The following is a 15,188-nucleotide window of genomic DNA, read 5'->3' as shown; positions in this document are numbered from 1 at the left end:
AAGGTAATTTTTTCAGATTTCATTGAGGTAACTCATTGCTAGAAGCTAATTCTTTTCTGTTTCTTGATAATACAGTTAAAACGTAAGAAAATGACATTAACAAAATGAGAACTCTCACAATTTTTCTCAGATTCTGTACACTTACCCTGGAAATTAAGCCTTAATTTACAATAGCTAAAAATGTATACGTAAATATTGCTTACACTATTTGGCATTTTTCAGGTATGTTTTCCTCTTATTTTCAAGGGGCTATATTCCTCATTTGATTTCATATACCTTGCTACACAAAATATCACTGAGGGATTTCAGCTTATATCCAGCAAAGACAAAAAAGAAATCTACAGAATATCTATTCTCTTGCCTATGAATCCACCCAAGGACGTTCTGGAATGAAAATATGAAGACTTGTATCTCCTAAGTATGTTTCTCACAACACACATACATTAATTTTGAACTTTAATGTAAAATGTCACAAACCCTGATTTAAAACCATAATCTAATAAATACCAAAAATTTCTACTAAATTTAAATATTTACCACAGCATAAATGTGTTGGTTATTTGTTAATCATATTAATGTAGATATAAGTGCAAAGGTGAAAAAAAAAACCTAGTATCATTTCAAGCTTGTCCTAAAGAATCTCAGAGCTAAAAGACATACAAGCCAGCTGAATCTAGACTTGTCATTTTCCCTTGGTTGGAAGATGCATTGGTAAGAGTAGTAAGTACTCAGCTTCTTCACAGAAATCTCCAAGACTTCATAGCATTTCTACTAAATCAGAATGTATCTTCTCTCCTATTTCACATCAGAGTCCAGAATTTTAAAGAGGGGAATGTCTCACAAAAATCTGATGGTCTCAACTAGCCCAATGTAGCTATAGCTAATTTCATGTTGGTGGAGAAGAAGAAAAGATGTACAATTCCTACATGGCACAGGCCCATATTTGTGACAGAAAAAGGATTTCCATGTGCCCACGGTGCCTTCGGCTACAGAAGCTTCACAGGTAGCACCACAAAACAAAAAACCCTGTGACACCGATGTGTTTTACACAGTGCCGGTTTACTTTTTGCATGGAAAGCTCATCTTCATTATATGCATGAACATTTTATGTAGCAAGAGACATGAAGTGTAAGCTCAGGCTTGAAGAATACTAGATTAATGCAGCACTTTTTCTAGCTAAGTGGGGGGTTATTTATTTATTAAAAAACATATTGATCAAATATTTATAAGGAATGAATTAGGCACAGCCCACTTTTTCTTCCATTTCCTTCTTAATCTCTCTCTTTAAATAATGTTATTTATTTTTAAAACATAAGCTTTCTGGCAGACCAGTACAACACTTTTATGTGCAAAACACAGTTTTATTACCATGTTATTAAACCCTCGTATAAAGAGCAGTTTATTATGGTAATGTTTACAAAGCCTCAGCTATTGCACACGTATAATAAATGCTCTAATATACACGTAAGATTTAAAAATATATATAATTGAAATGCACTTTTAATAGGAAAACATTTAAAAGCCGCATGCTGCAATCCTAAAATAGAATCTCACTTTCAATTTTTGAATTTTTATTTCATCACTGAGTGTTAATTCTTAACTGGATCGTGTCTCATACAGAGCATTCAAGCCATTAACTATAGTAAATCTGTTTGGGACAGCAACAGCACAGCACTTCTGATGTTTTCCATTAATGTAATGCACTGAATAGAACAAAGTAAGTATTGTTTTACAGTTATTTTTTTCCTTAGACACTTAAGTTAACATACACCTGCAATTTGGTAATGAAGGCCCCAATTCAGCAAAGCAGTTAAGCACATGCTTCAGATTCTAACACATACTCAAAAGGTTTATTGAACAGGGACAATATTTAGTAGAGATGCAAAATAGACTTTAAAGTAGAGCTACTGCCCTTAACAACAAATACAGAATTAATCCCTTCTATATAGCATCCCTCAAATCTCTGTATTTTGTGTTCCTGATTCACACTTAACCCTGAAAGCACAATTTTGTTCTCTCAGCACTGTTGCAACAGGAAGCAGTATCATTGTTAACCTCAATGACACTTGAGCACTGAGCTCTCACTAAAGCTGACAGTCTTGGAGGAGCTTCTGCAATGTTACAAAAACAGCCATACTGTGATACACCGTGCACCAAGGGCAGCTAGAGCTCCAGCCTGACAGCTGCTTCAGTTCACCATCAGTTCCAGTTTTCTCAAGGATAAAACACAACTACAGAACAGAAGAAGGCATGACTTTCTGCACAGCCGAAAACCAAGGGAATACAACACTGGGGAGATCTTCAGTTTTCTGCGGATGACAAACACCACAGTGGTATAGCTTAAGCTCTCTGAAACAAAGATTAGCACCAACCAGTGTGTCAGATTTATCTCTTAATAGTACTTAGAGGTAAAATTAAATCACATCCCAGATGTGAAATGCCAGAGAATAGAGAGGTACTTGGGTACATGAAGCACATCACATGCAATAAAGGAAAAAGCTTTACTGTAAGAGGACTCTCGATCACTCTCATTGAATTTGTGATACTGGGCAATAGCCTACAATACTTTGTGCTCACTGTTCTCTACATCCATGGGACTTCTACATCCCATTACATACAGCTTTTCAACTAGAACATCCATCTACATTATGGTCCAGCCATAGTGAATATAGCTCTCACTTTTGACACTGAGCTGAAGACTGGCAACAAAACTGCCCATTGCTGTGGAACAGAAACGGAGAGTGTTCCAGTAATTCACAGGTGAGTGCTGTCTATAACTTAGATTAAGAAGTCAACAGAGATGTTTTCATGATCTCTTCTACCTGAGAAAGATTACTGTTATTGCCAAAGGGATTAAACACTCCATTTACAGGCTTGCGGTTAATTACTAATCTTGCCTAGAAATAACTCTCACACTTTTATAAATAAATTGAAGAAGCTATAAATATCTTCTGAAACACCAGACTTCAGCGCAAAGAGATAAAACAGTCAAGATCTGAACTGAACCCTTGACTGAATATACTTTTTCTGTCTCATAACACAGATGCAAGGGGAAAGGGGGAGGAAACCTTAAATTAAAATTCCGTTTGCCTGCCTTTTCAGGACATTGCAAGAGCTAACAACATGAGTCAGATTATGCAGAAAATATTTAATAAAATATACAACACCCCCAGCCTCTAGAAGAAGCAGCAAGAACACCTCCACTTTTAACATCTCCAAAGTAAATGTAGGTAGTGCAAGATTCCAGCCATCCCTCTCCCAGAACTCATTCAATTTCTTTCCAAAGCACACAGTACATGGTTGTGCAACAAACCAACAACTTACTCAGGTTCTGCTTTGGAGATTTGCTATAACCTCTTGTTATTGTCAAAAGATCCTTAGGCAGATTTATCCTAAGCTAAAATAATACAGTGAATTACACTATCATAGATAGAAGAAATTGCACCTGGTTCCAATGGATTTCATTTGAAATGATGACAAGATTTCTCATTGACAACTGGTTTTCAACATTTTATGACTAAGCAAGTAACTGCAGCACTTGTGATATCTGCATTTTGCTCGAAATGAAATTAACATAATTAAGACCAGCCAGCATAATCTTATTAACAGCTTTCTGCGTGAAAGTAAAAGGAAACAGGCATTGTGAAACAGTTTCAAGCAGAAAAGGATATCCAGAAATACCAAATGTACAAAAAAAATTTGAAAATATATACATGTTTCATTTTTATGCTGCATGCAGTACTTCTGAAATTATCATAAGCAAACACCAAATCTCCACACTGACGCCATTTGTCCACCTCACTCAGTATGAAAACTACTTAACTCCTTTCTCCCTGCCACCACCTTGGGATGTCATGACAGGTCAGAGAATAAAAAAATAAGAATCTGAATATTACAGCAACATTAGAGAGAAATGCTCCCATGCCCTTTAATTGAATAGTAAAGCTATGCACTTCAGTGGCACAGGAAGTCCCACCACATTGCTCTTTCTCCTCAGTACCCTCCTCCTTTTTACTGTCATTGATAATGTACCATTAGACTAAGCCTACATAATAAAAGCATATTGAAAATAAAACTCTTATTATCTGACAGGGAGAAATTATGGTCAATCACAGATAAACAAAGCAATAGAGTCCAGAAAACCACAGATTTAAGTACCAAAGATTTAAGAGCAAACAGCTGCTGACAACTCTTCGCAGAAGAAAAACGAAATATGTCTAGATGTTATTTAGACAAATTAAAATCAAATTAGACAAAATAATTGCATTCAAATGCATGTGATCTTGGTTTTTCTTCTTTCTAAAAACAAGGGCTTAGTAAGACCCTCCAATTTCTCCAAAATAGAAAACAAAGCATAGGTTTTAAGTTCCAGAGGGAGCATTTGCTTAAAATGATGGACCAAATTACAATTTCTAGAAACAGGTACAATATTTGCAACTGCACTTTGAGCAGCCTAATACCCCAGAAGGGTGAAGCAGCTCAGATTAATAACTCAGGGAATAAACCTCTCTCTCCTATTTTATGACTCTATGCAGCAGCACTAAATCAATTCCTAAACAGACTTAACTCAAAATGGAAACAATTGAAATCTTCTGTATCAATATAAACTTACAAATTGAAAAGAAGCTGGAAAGCACAATATGATACTTTACATACTTTTTATTTTCTCTCCTAATGCCCTAACAGACCAGAGAAACTGGTCAATGTTCTAACTTCTAGACAAAGTTCTAATGGACAGAGATTCCTAAGTAGGTGCTTGCACTTCTACTGTCGTCCTGCCTCAGACAGAGATCAGCACACAGGAAAGACTTTTAAAACATTTCCCTGAGGTACCAAAGTGCATTGGTACCCCTAAGAAGTGTCTTTTCTTTGAGGGCTTTGAATTTATTTAGTTTTTTACTTTACACTTAGTACATGCGAAACAATTTCATGCAGACAAGCACTTGTCTCATATACACACTAAGCCCCAGAAAGAAATATTTTTGCCCTTTATTTTAGGGACATACATGAATTTTATGTTCAGCAAGCAATTACTCTTTCCATAAAAGCTATCTTTAAAATCCTTTCATAGAAGAACCCAGAAACCATGAGATCGCTGCTGGAAGAGCACTTAGGCTTTTCATCAGTGTGCTGCTGAATGTGATTACTTCATAGACCAAAGAATGCAACAAGGAGTGCTGGGCTATGTTGATTTGATCAACTCCAGGGGCTGACTTTCTAACACTATCAGTAAAAAGCTGCAAAAGGCAAGAGCAAGTTGTGGAACAAGTTTGTAAGCAGTAATACCTTATGTCAGTAATAATGACAGACAATACCCTTACTATATTTACTTTTTCTCTATTTCCAAATCCCTTCATGAGATCTATAAATCAGAAAAACACTCCGTTTTTCTCTATATGAGTAAAATGCTTCACAGATCTCTGCTTATATTCTTAAATTAAAGTAAGATTTGAAGCAGTTAGGTCAAATACGTTTCACTTGCTTCTATGCCTCGAAGTGTTGTAATAGTGGTATGGACTTCTGCATAGCAAATTTCAGTAAAGTTAACACACTACTACCTCTGCTTCTGGATTTCTCAATATAAAAAATATACATCTATGAAGAAAAAAAATCTATTGTACATAATGGAATTTTTCTTTATGTGATCTCATTCCTTCCTGTCAGGTGTACAGTTTGTTCAAAATCAGAAAATTAAGAGAGACCTTTCCTCTTAAAAATTATTCAGCCACGTAGCTTTATCTTTTTTATTTTCCAGTTTGCTTTTTCCCTTCACTTTCACTACAATTTACAGTATCTATAATAAACGTTAATATCTCTTGCCTCTTTTTGTAGGCCATTTCCTATATATTATAAATATCACTTGTTTGAACATATTTAACACAAAGGCAAGCTATACTACTTGGGTAAATTCCTTATTAAAAATCCTTTTGCAACTCCTGTATGCTTTATTTCAGTGATTTAATAACAGTTAACTTGGGAGCTCCATAACAGCTTATACTGATTGAAACTGATGCTGCTGCAATCCTGAGCTCTGCAACCTTCCTTGGATCCATACTTCAATCCCGTGCCTAAGCTGGCATTGATATTTTCTCTCAAACAACAAAACTGGCAAACAAATATTTAATCCGTTGTGGTGAGTTAGCACACCAAACCAGTTCTGTGAAAGGTACAAACACCTGAAACGGAACGAGGGAGAGGGGAAGGACCACAGTGGCACCTGCTTAGATAGTTAAAACTGCTGTGGAAATATACTTTTACTATAGGAAAATCAATCTCTTTACCATATTTGTGACTTTTAATTAATTACCATAAATAAAACACATTCCTTGACAGAATTCTAGAGCAGTTGAAGCTAGAATCAGTAAGCCTCAAAGAAGTAATACTCCTTTTTTCCCCCCTAAAAATAACAGAAATCCCTATCTAGCAACACTAACTGGCTGTAATAAATAAAAAATAAATAAACAAACTGGCTAAATAAATGTAAATTCAAAGATAAATTTTAAAACAGAATGATGTTTAACAGACACAAGTTTTAGTAAGTATTAATAAATTAACAGTAGCTGAAAAGAGGTTTTAAAGAAAGTAATTCATTGCTTTATACTTGTCTCCTCTGTTAACATCATCTTTTGCTTTACTTAGATAATCCTTGTACAAAATGCTTCAAAAACTGCATCTAACAACACAAAAATTGCAGAATGCATACTGAGTTTGGTAACTCATCAAACCTGCCCATCTACTCTACTCTGATCACATCCCACCTGATACACTGCCCCCAGCTCTGAAGTCCTGGAAAGCCATCGATGGACAGCTGGATCAGGTACAAAGGATGACAACAAAAATTATCAAGTGGGATGGAACACATCTGCGAGGAAAGGTTGTGAGAGTTGGTGGTGTTCAGCCTGGAAAAGAAAAGGCTCTGCCAGAAATGTTTATGATGAGGACGATGAAATGCTGAAACAGTTTGTCCAGAGGGGTGGTAAATAATCTGTCCCTGGAAAAACATTCAGGCTCAGGCTGGATGGGGCTCTGAACAACTTGATCTACTTGAAGATGTCCCTGCTTACTGCAGGGGGTTGGATAGATGACTTTGAAAGGTACCTTCCACCTCAAACCATTCTATTATTCCGTAAGTCAACACATTAAAACATTTTTTCCATTTTACTTCCAAATTTCAAAATCACGCTCTCAAGCATCATTTTCAAAAATATTTGGGCATACTAGACATTAGATAAGATATGACTCAATTTAACACATGCAACTGTTGAAAGTCAGACTTCAGAAGAGGAAGACATTCCCAAAGCTGGTTGACCCAACCCTGTTGTGTGTAATGACACCAATATTCAGTTTCACTTAGACAAAATCATTTATTGTCAGCTCATAAGCTCTACAGAGCTTCATATACAAAGGAAAGAATCTTTAGGGTTATGCAAATATATATCATGAACTAATGTCAAGACTAACACTGGCAATAATTTGTTACCATACAAAAATAGTATCACCTTTTAAAAATAATACCAGTAGCATGAAATCATAGAATTGCTTTATTGATGAACTTTTCCTCAGATGTAGATCATAACACTCTAAACACAAGAGTAGATGGAAATGGCATCAAACATTTTTGCTTTGAAGCAAAACGCCTAACAAAAGGATGCCTATCAGTAACACTAACTATCGTTAACACTAAACTTTTTTCCTATCCTCTCCTGTATCCTAATATCCCCACCCTCTCTCAGTGGGAATTGAATCTAAAATGTTTAGTATTTTCAAAATATAACAAACAAGTCCTTGGAACTTAACAGATAATGAAGAAGAATTTACCTTCCTAAGGGAAATTATGTCAAAGTCCTCTGTGACAAAACACCTGAACATGAGAAAGCCATGTCTACATTCATCAGCCCAGTTCATTGGCTTTCCTTGAGGTGATTTGATTTAGTCAGATGCCATCTCAGCAGGAATTGTCTGGACTTGAAGGGAGACTCCCTTCTCTTTCCCTCCCCCAGCATCTCTCAGTAGCTAGCTGTTTTTCAACGAAGTAGTTAGGAAACTTTTCCAGAATAATCAAGTGCTCCCCATGGGAGTTTGCCTCATTATTTCCCAATCCAGCATTAATCTGCTAGTTTTGATACCATCTATAGCACTAGCTCTAAGACTGGACCAGGTGAGTTCACTTTTCAAAGACTTCCTTTAAGAGATATATATGTTAACCAAGACCTTACGGTGCAAAGGCACATAGTCTTATCTTTAGGCATGTTACCCTATCATACATTGCTAACAGAAGAGCTCCTTACAGGTTATTAGCATACAGTTTATTAGGTAAACAACATTTATTAAAAGGAAATCATTCTTTTCCAAAGATGTGACTTAGTTTAAAACAATGAATCAATGTTATTACAAAATTTAACTGAGTTTGCACAGACTACTGAATTTTTCCTTATAGGTGTATCGTATCAACACCTGTAGTCAACAGTTCTCACACAATAGCCCCTGTTAAAAAATATAATGATAAGATCAATTTTATATGACAATTTAAAACCTTAAAAAAAAACTACAGTAGGAAACAGTTGTACACACAAAAAGCCACAAATCCTTAAAATGTAACACAGCTTTGGATCAAAAGCAAGTCAAATAAACATGATAGCAGTTGAGAATTGACATGATGAGAACTGAGGTTTGGTGGGGTTTTTTTGTTGTTGTTGTTGGGGGGGGTTGTTTGTTTGTTTGGGGTTTTTTTTGTGGTTTGTTTTGTTTTGGGGTTTTGTGGGTTTTTTGTGGGTTTTTTGTTTGGTTGGTTGGTTTTTTGTGGTTTTTTGTTTTGTTTTTACCAGATTTGGTGTGTTTGCTGTAATTTTGTCAAATAAATACTTACAAGTCAATTTACTACCTGGCCATTCCTTATCCAACAACAATTTTAAAGAATATAAAAATGTTCTTTGCAAAGTTTATAAATATCTGTCTTTATCCTTTCTCAATGCCTCAGTCACAGCAGAGAAGCTGTATTTAAATGCAACTGATACATTTAAAAGGACTAAAGTATAAGAAATACCATACACACAGAATCAGACTGAAATACTTATTGTAATTATGCTTTCCAAAACAAGGTTACCCAATTTTCTCTAAGGGTTTTTAGAGAAGTTAAACCCAAGACTTAGAACCGTTCCACATTTCATATAACAGGACAGCTCTATTGTATGAGGTTGTTTATTTACAAGCTCAGCAGAAAAATAAAATCAGGTAGCAGGAAGTTCTGCTAATTTCATTGTTTAAACTCCTTTCTCTCATCCTGAGATGGAAACTGCATAACCAATTAAAATTCTGCAAGATTTTCCAAAAGGAACAAAAATATCAGTAAGCAATTTCTGAAAGCAAACTATTTTTTTAGCATTGGATAGATAAATTTTGCAAAGAAAATAAAACAGCCTTCATAAATAAACATCACAGTCAATTGTTATGCAAAGAAAAACATTTAAAATATTAGTCTCTCAGCAATTAAAACTAGCTGCCAATTAAAGAAACATTCACCTCCCAATTCAGCCACACAATTAGCTAAAACATGTTCTAGGGTGACTTTACGATACTTGTATCTCCAGTCATCTGTTCTGCTCATGCTGGATGTTAAGTTCTGTACCGTCTGCAACACAGATGGCAGGAGAGAGCTCTCCTTTGCTATTAGTTATTTTTTAACAAACTAAAGAAGAAAAATTCCCCAGACTGTGGCTTTTCTCTTTCTTGGAACTGATTGGCCCTGCTGTAGACTGAAAACCCAAAAAACCACAGAGAGCTCACACCTGTGGCTCACCGGGGCTTGGGACATGGCATTTTCCAGCGCAAGAAGGACTGATAAGAGACTGAGCGAGCTGAGCTCCCCCCCACATCAAGGACTTTCTAAATTTGTCATCTCTTCAGAACAGTGAGAGGTTTTATTGTTTAATATTATTCATTTTTTATGCTTGTAAATACTTTACATGTTAAATAAACAGGTTTTTTCCACTTTTCTCCAAAGAAATCTTTTCCCAAACCAGTTAAAGGAGGAGCCGCTTCAATCTGCTTGCTAGAGAGACCCTTTAGAAATTTCCTCCCAAATTTGCCCTAAACCAGGACAACATGTAAAAAAAAAATCCCAGTTGAAAATAAGAGGAATTTCTACCCCCTCCCCATATTTTTACATTATGGGATGAGGGCAAAAAAATTCTACAGTTTAAACCCTGTCTACTGAGCTCTTCTCTCCATTCTCAAGTGACAAACATTTCAGACAGCAGTCTTGCTTTGAATGAGGTTTCCAGCATAATTCCAGATATATGCACAGAAGGCCCACATGCAGCAGAAACTCGGTTTGACATAAAATTCCTAGTAAGAAAACATACTGTTAACATAGATAGTCCCCCGGTTCTAAGTTAAATAGAAAAAAGATTCATCACAGCAATAAAACCAGACTTGTCAAAATTGAAACTTTTTTACTTTCAGTTGACCCGCAACAGTGGACATTTCCAAACCGCTTTTGATTATACTCAGTCTTCATCACACAGTATTTTTAAAATGCTATGTGATATCTGCATGACAAGATTTGAGTTCTTAAAATCCATTCAAAATAAAAATTTGCAGACCTAGAGAACCCAAAGTGCTGGCATACAACTAGACATATTTAACTCTGACTAAGTAATGACAATCAAATTACGGAACACAAATCTCAGTTTGCAAACAAACTGGTTGTCCCAAGCACAAAAGAGCTACAGACAGTTCTTAAAGAAAACGTAGCAGCTACTGAATCAGTAAGACTGCTGCATAAAACATGAACTGAATATGAAGTCATTAAATATTTAGTGTAAACCAGAATCAACTTTTAAGTTGCGTATTACCTATTATCTTGTTCCAAAAGATTCTAATTTTCCCCCTCCACCCTCCAAAATATCATAAGCCAAGATAAACTAATTTAGCTAGCAGCTTAACACAATGGGTTTTCTGAGTAAAAGATTTCAACAGACAAGTCCTTGCCTGGAGTTGTAGACAGGTATAACGAATCTACCACAATGATCTATTATAAGGAAACTGTAATTTTGTATATGAATAAACAAGCTACTCTACTCAGCCATGTGAATACCTGAGAGGTTCAATGTTCTGGCAGAGATTGTATTTATATATTAAAAGTCATGTGCTAGTGAGTATGATTACAACTCTACTTATCAATCTCTATCGAAAGCAAGACCATTTTCTTTGGGTGACTGCCATAGTTATCTCCCTCCACACATGCTTTTTAATAAAGAATGAGGTTCTTGTATGGTGTCCCTTAAGAGCTGTCAAATACTGCGACAAAGCAGCAGACTTATGTACACTTAAAGCAGCGTATCATAAATCCCTTTGGCTAAGTTTATCTTCTATAAGCAAGACACAGATCAGTTTACATTACAAGAAAGTTTAAATCCAAAGCCTAAAGTCCTCCCACACTATAATGCACTGCTTTAAAATACTGTACTATTTAAATATGTTCATTATTTCATTAATTAAAAAATACATACAGGGAGGAGGAGATTAAAAACCTAAGAAACAACCTACCCCCTGTAATTCAAAGGTGACTGCATAGTGACAATGTAAAGATAACTGCCTTGGCCTATGACACATCTGAACTCTCAATATTAAAGGCTGCTTGAGAGAAGAGTCAGTGACCCTTACTTCCATCTGGAGACTATCTCATCAAAGATTTTCATCTAAAATAACCATTCTTACCAAAGAAGAATTTTCTTCTCAATGTACAATCTTCAGACCACAACTCTACAACATCCTGTCATGACTTTGTGTACTTACAAGGGGTTAATCACTACATGGAAGGGAAGTTCAAGCAGAGATCAAAAGCCACGATTGCAGGGCTTCTATCCCTCACTTTGCAAACAATTTACTCCATGGTCTTCAGTAAATACATTCTCACTGTGAAGGTGCATGCATCTAGAAAAATCCCCAACACACCCTAAAGTGGTAATTGCCCAAGTTTAATGTTCAGAAAACCACATTTTTTTTCAGAGGAAAGACAATACACCATTGATTTAAAATACCTCCAAAACAAAACATAGAACTGGCTGATGAATCTCAGTTGTTCATGAATCACAAATTATTTATAATTAAGTTTCTGTATTTTGCCAGACAATTTTCTCTCATTTCTAGCACTAAAGTTACTTCAGTGTTTATTACAAAATATCTCCTAAGTTCCAGGAAATAAGCAGAACTGCTTTTTATGGACAAATGCACTAGTAATTAAAGACTGGACTACTAAGACTACTTCCTAATTTCACTTAGATCATGGGAGAAAAACCCAACCAACAAATAAACAAAACAACACACACAGTAGCAACATGTTTCCTTCATTAACAAAGGAAAAATTATTCATATATACAGCTGAAGAGGAGATATTAAAAATGTCCTATGTAAGCCACTTCTCAGGAGTCTACTTTTCACTTATTCTACAAATATGGCAATCCTTATTTTACAAAAATCTGAGCCTCAGATAATTCTAAGGATCAAATTTAATGCATGTGTAGCTGGGATTTACAAGTGCGTCATTTTGTAATTTCTCTTTGAAGACGAGTCTTACCCATCTTAAGTTGCCAAGTTTCATATATTTCACATCTTATGAACTCAGTCTGGTTGGTAAAAAAAAAAGAATGAAGTAATGCTCTGTACACTCAAAAGGATTAAAATTTGGCATGACTAAAGTGAACAGCAGCTAACAATCTTCTAAAGCATTTCACACTGACAAGTTCATATGACCTTATAAAAATGAACTTGGATGCAAAATCCATTGCTATGAGGCCCATAGGGAAGCACTGCAAAACTAGAATCCTTCAACATACAGTTCAACATAGTTCCCTGAAATTTTTTTAAAAATCTGACATGCACGAGTACTTTGCATAAATGAGTTTAATATATTGCTGAGGACAAGTAGTAACACAGCTCCAGAAATTATCAACCTCAGAACAAAATAAATGTACAAAGAAATCACATCTTAATTGATCTCTACTCCTTTCAATTGCTAAGTCTCACAATTCTCACAACATCAGAAACCAATTAAAATTGCCTTAATGTGTGCAGAAAATTTTTTCCAAACTATGATGTACAATTCTTTACATATGCCAACTACGCTTGAACCAAAAGGCACTTCAAATCAAATTAAACAAAATTCATATCAGTTTCTAGAGTTCAGAATTCCTTAGGTGACAACAGGAAAGAAAGAGCTGGGAACTCATTTTGAAATCCATGCCCCGAACATCCTCTGAATTACTTTATTATTTACATATAAAATACATATTTTTGCCATAAAAAAGTCAAGGTCAGGATGATAGCTGTTCACTAAACATAGTATAAAACAAGGCTAACAACTCTCAAAAAGCCCGTGCTCCAGAAAACAGCAGAAGGAACAGCAATGCTCCACGTGATAATGTCTACCATGTAAATGACAGCTGCTTGGAAACTGGAGTATAACCCTATAAGGAGGAAGGCAAAAAAAAAAAGACAGCCAAGTGCTAGAACACCAGCAATCCTCTTGTCACTCATGGAGAACTGCTGCTGCTCATTAGACACATCACAGCTGAAGCCACAGCTCCACAAATGCCAAGTAAGCAAGCATGTCCTATTTTTAAGAAAAAGCCAAGAAGATGAAAAAAACCCAAACAAGATACCACCAAAGAAACAATAGGAAAAAAATACAAAAAAGCCCTAACTGCTGGTTCCTTCAACAGCAAAGTTTAAGAGAATTACAGCATGATAGAACATGAAAGGTTGGAAGGGACCCACAAGGATCACTGAAGTCCAGCTCCTGGCCCTGCACAGGACTCCCCAAGAGTCACACCATGGTGCCCCAGAGCACTGTCCAAACACTTCTGGCACTCTGTCAGGCTGGGGCTGTGACCACTTCCCTGGGGAGCCTGTGCCAGTGCCCAACCACCCTCTGGGGGAGAAATCTTCTCCTGATATCTAACCCAAACCTCCCCTGGCACAGCTTCAGGCCATTCCCTCAGGTACTGTCACTGGTCACCACAGAGCAGAGATCAGTGCTGTTGGAGTCCAGGGCATTCCTTTGGCTGCCCTGGAGGGTCAGAGACCTGGGCAGGGGGGTCTGGGACCCTGGCACAGAGCCCAGAGGGACATTGGCTTTGATCTCAGTCCATGGGAAAGGCTTCCTGCACTGCGGGATGGATTCCAGGCCACAAGAGTGTGAAAGATAGTAGTTTAGTTTATCACAGGGTGAAAAAACAGTAAATTTAGGTTTCTAACATTGAAGTGAATGGGAGCAAGATGGAGGATTGGGGCGTTGTCTCCTGCTTCTTCTTTCTTCTTCCCTCACTCCATTTCAGCTGTGACGGTGGCACAAAGTAGTTCACAGAGATTGGGTCAGAGTAGAGATGACCTGTTTAGTATAAGTGATAGGTATTGGCAAATAATGATAAATAAAGAACACGCAGCAATTAGTATAAAAGATAACGACAGCCCAGTTCGGGGGGAGTCGGGAGTCAGAGTCAGAGCCCGAGCAGCTGCAAACATCTTTCGTGGGGCACTGAGAAAATCATAAGATAAGAACAATAAACAGAGCATGCAACCTTGAAAAATCAGAACCTGAAGACTCCGTCTCTTTCTTCTGGTTGGCACAGAGCTTTGCAGAGGGCAAAAAGACTCTAGAACCACCTGAATGTCGGGGAAAGCCCACGACACAGTGCCTGCCGCTCCTCTTCCTCTCATGAGGAAGTTGCAGACTGCAATGAGGTCTCCCTGCAGTCTCCTCCAGGGAACAGACCAAGTGACCTCAGCTGTTCCACATAATGCTTCTCCTCAAGGCCCTTCACAATCTTTGTTGCCCTCCTTCAGACACTTTCGAATAGATTAATATTTTTCTCATATTGTGGTGCCCAAAACTGCACACTCATTTAAGGACATTTAATATTGCAGACAAGCAGCATTTTACTTCAGAACAATCTCAAGTAATGCTTTTCAGCACTCTAAATCAAGATGAGGGAAGAAAAATGCAAAGAGAGAGAGATCAGAAAGTACTTTTTGACAAATACGTTTTCAAAACCCAAAATCTGAATGATGAACACTCAAAAGGAAATGCTAACATCATATTGACAACTTCTTACAGCACATTTTAGCTGCTGATTGTTATTTTAAAAATAGTCAAGAAAGCCATTATTTCTGTCAATAAACAAGCTATT

General features: G+C 36.6%; 1 protein-coding gene across 1 annotated transcript in view; it reads right to left on the bottom strand.

Annotated features, from left to right (window-relative positions):
• Positions 1-15,188, bottom strand: part of PPHLN1 (periphilin 1) — a 64,924-nt gene that overhangs the window by 38,811 nt on the left and 10,925 nt on the right. The window lies entirely within an intron of this gene.

This window comes from Hirundo rustica, chromosome 4 (assembly GCF_015227805.2).
Source record: "Hirundo rustica isolate bHirRus1 chromosome 4, bHirRus1.pri.v3, whole genome shotgun sequence".
Lineage (NCBI taxonomy): Eukaryota > Metazoa > Chordata > Aves > Passeriformes > Hirundinidae > Hirundo > Hirundo rustica.
The sequence above is the reverse complement of the archived record's forward strand: the minus strand, read 5'-3'. Positions and strand labels throughout refer to the sequence as shown.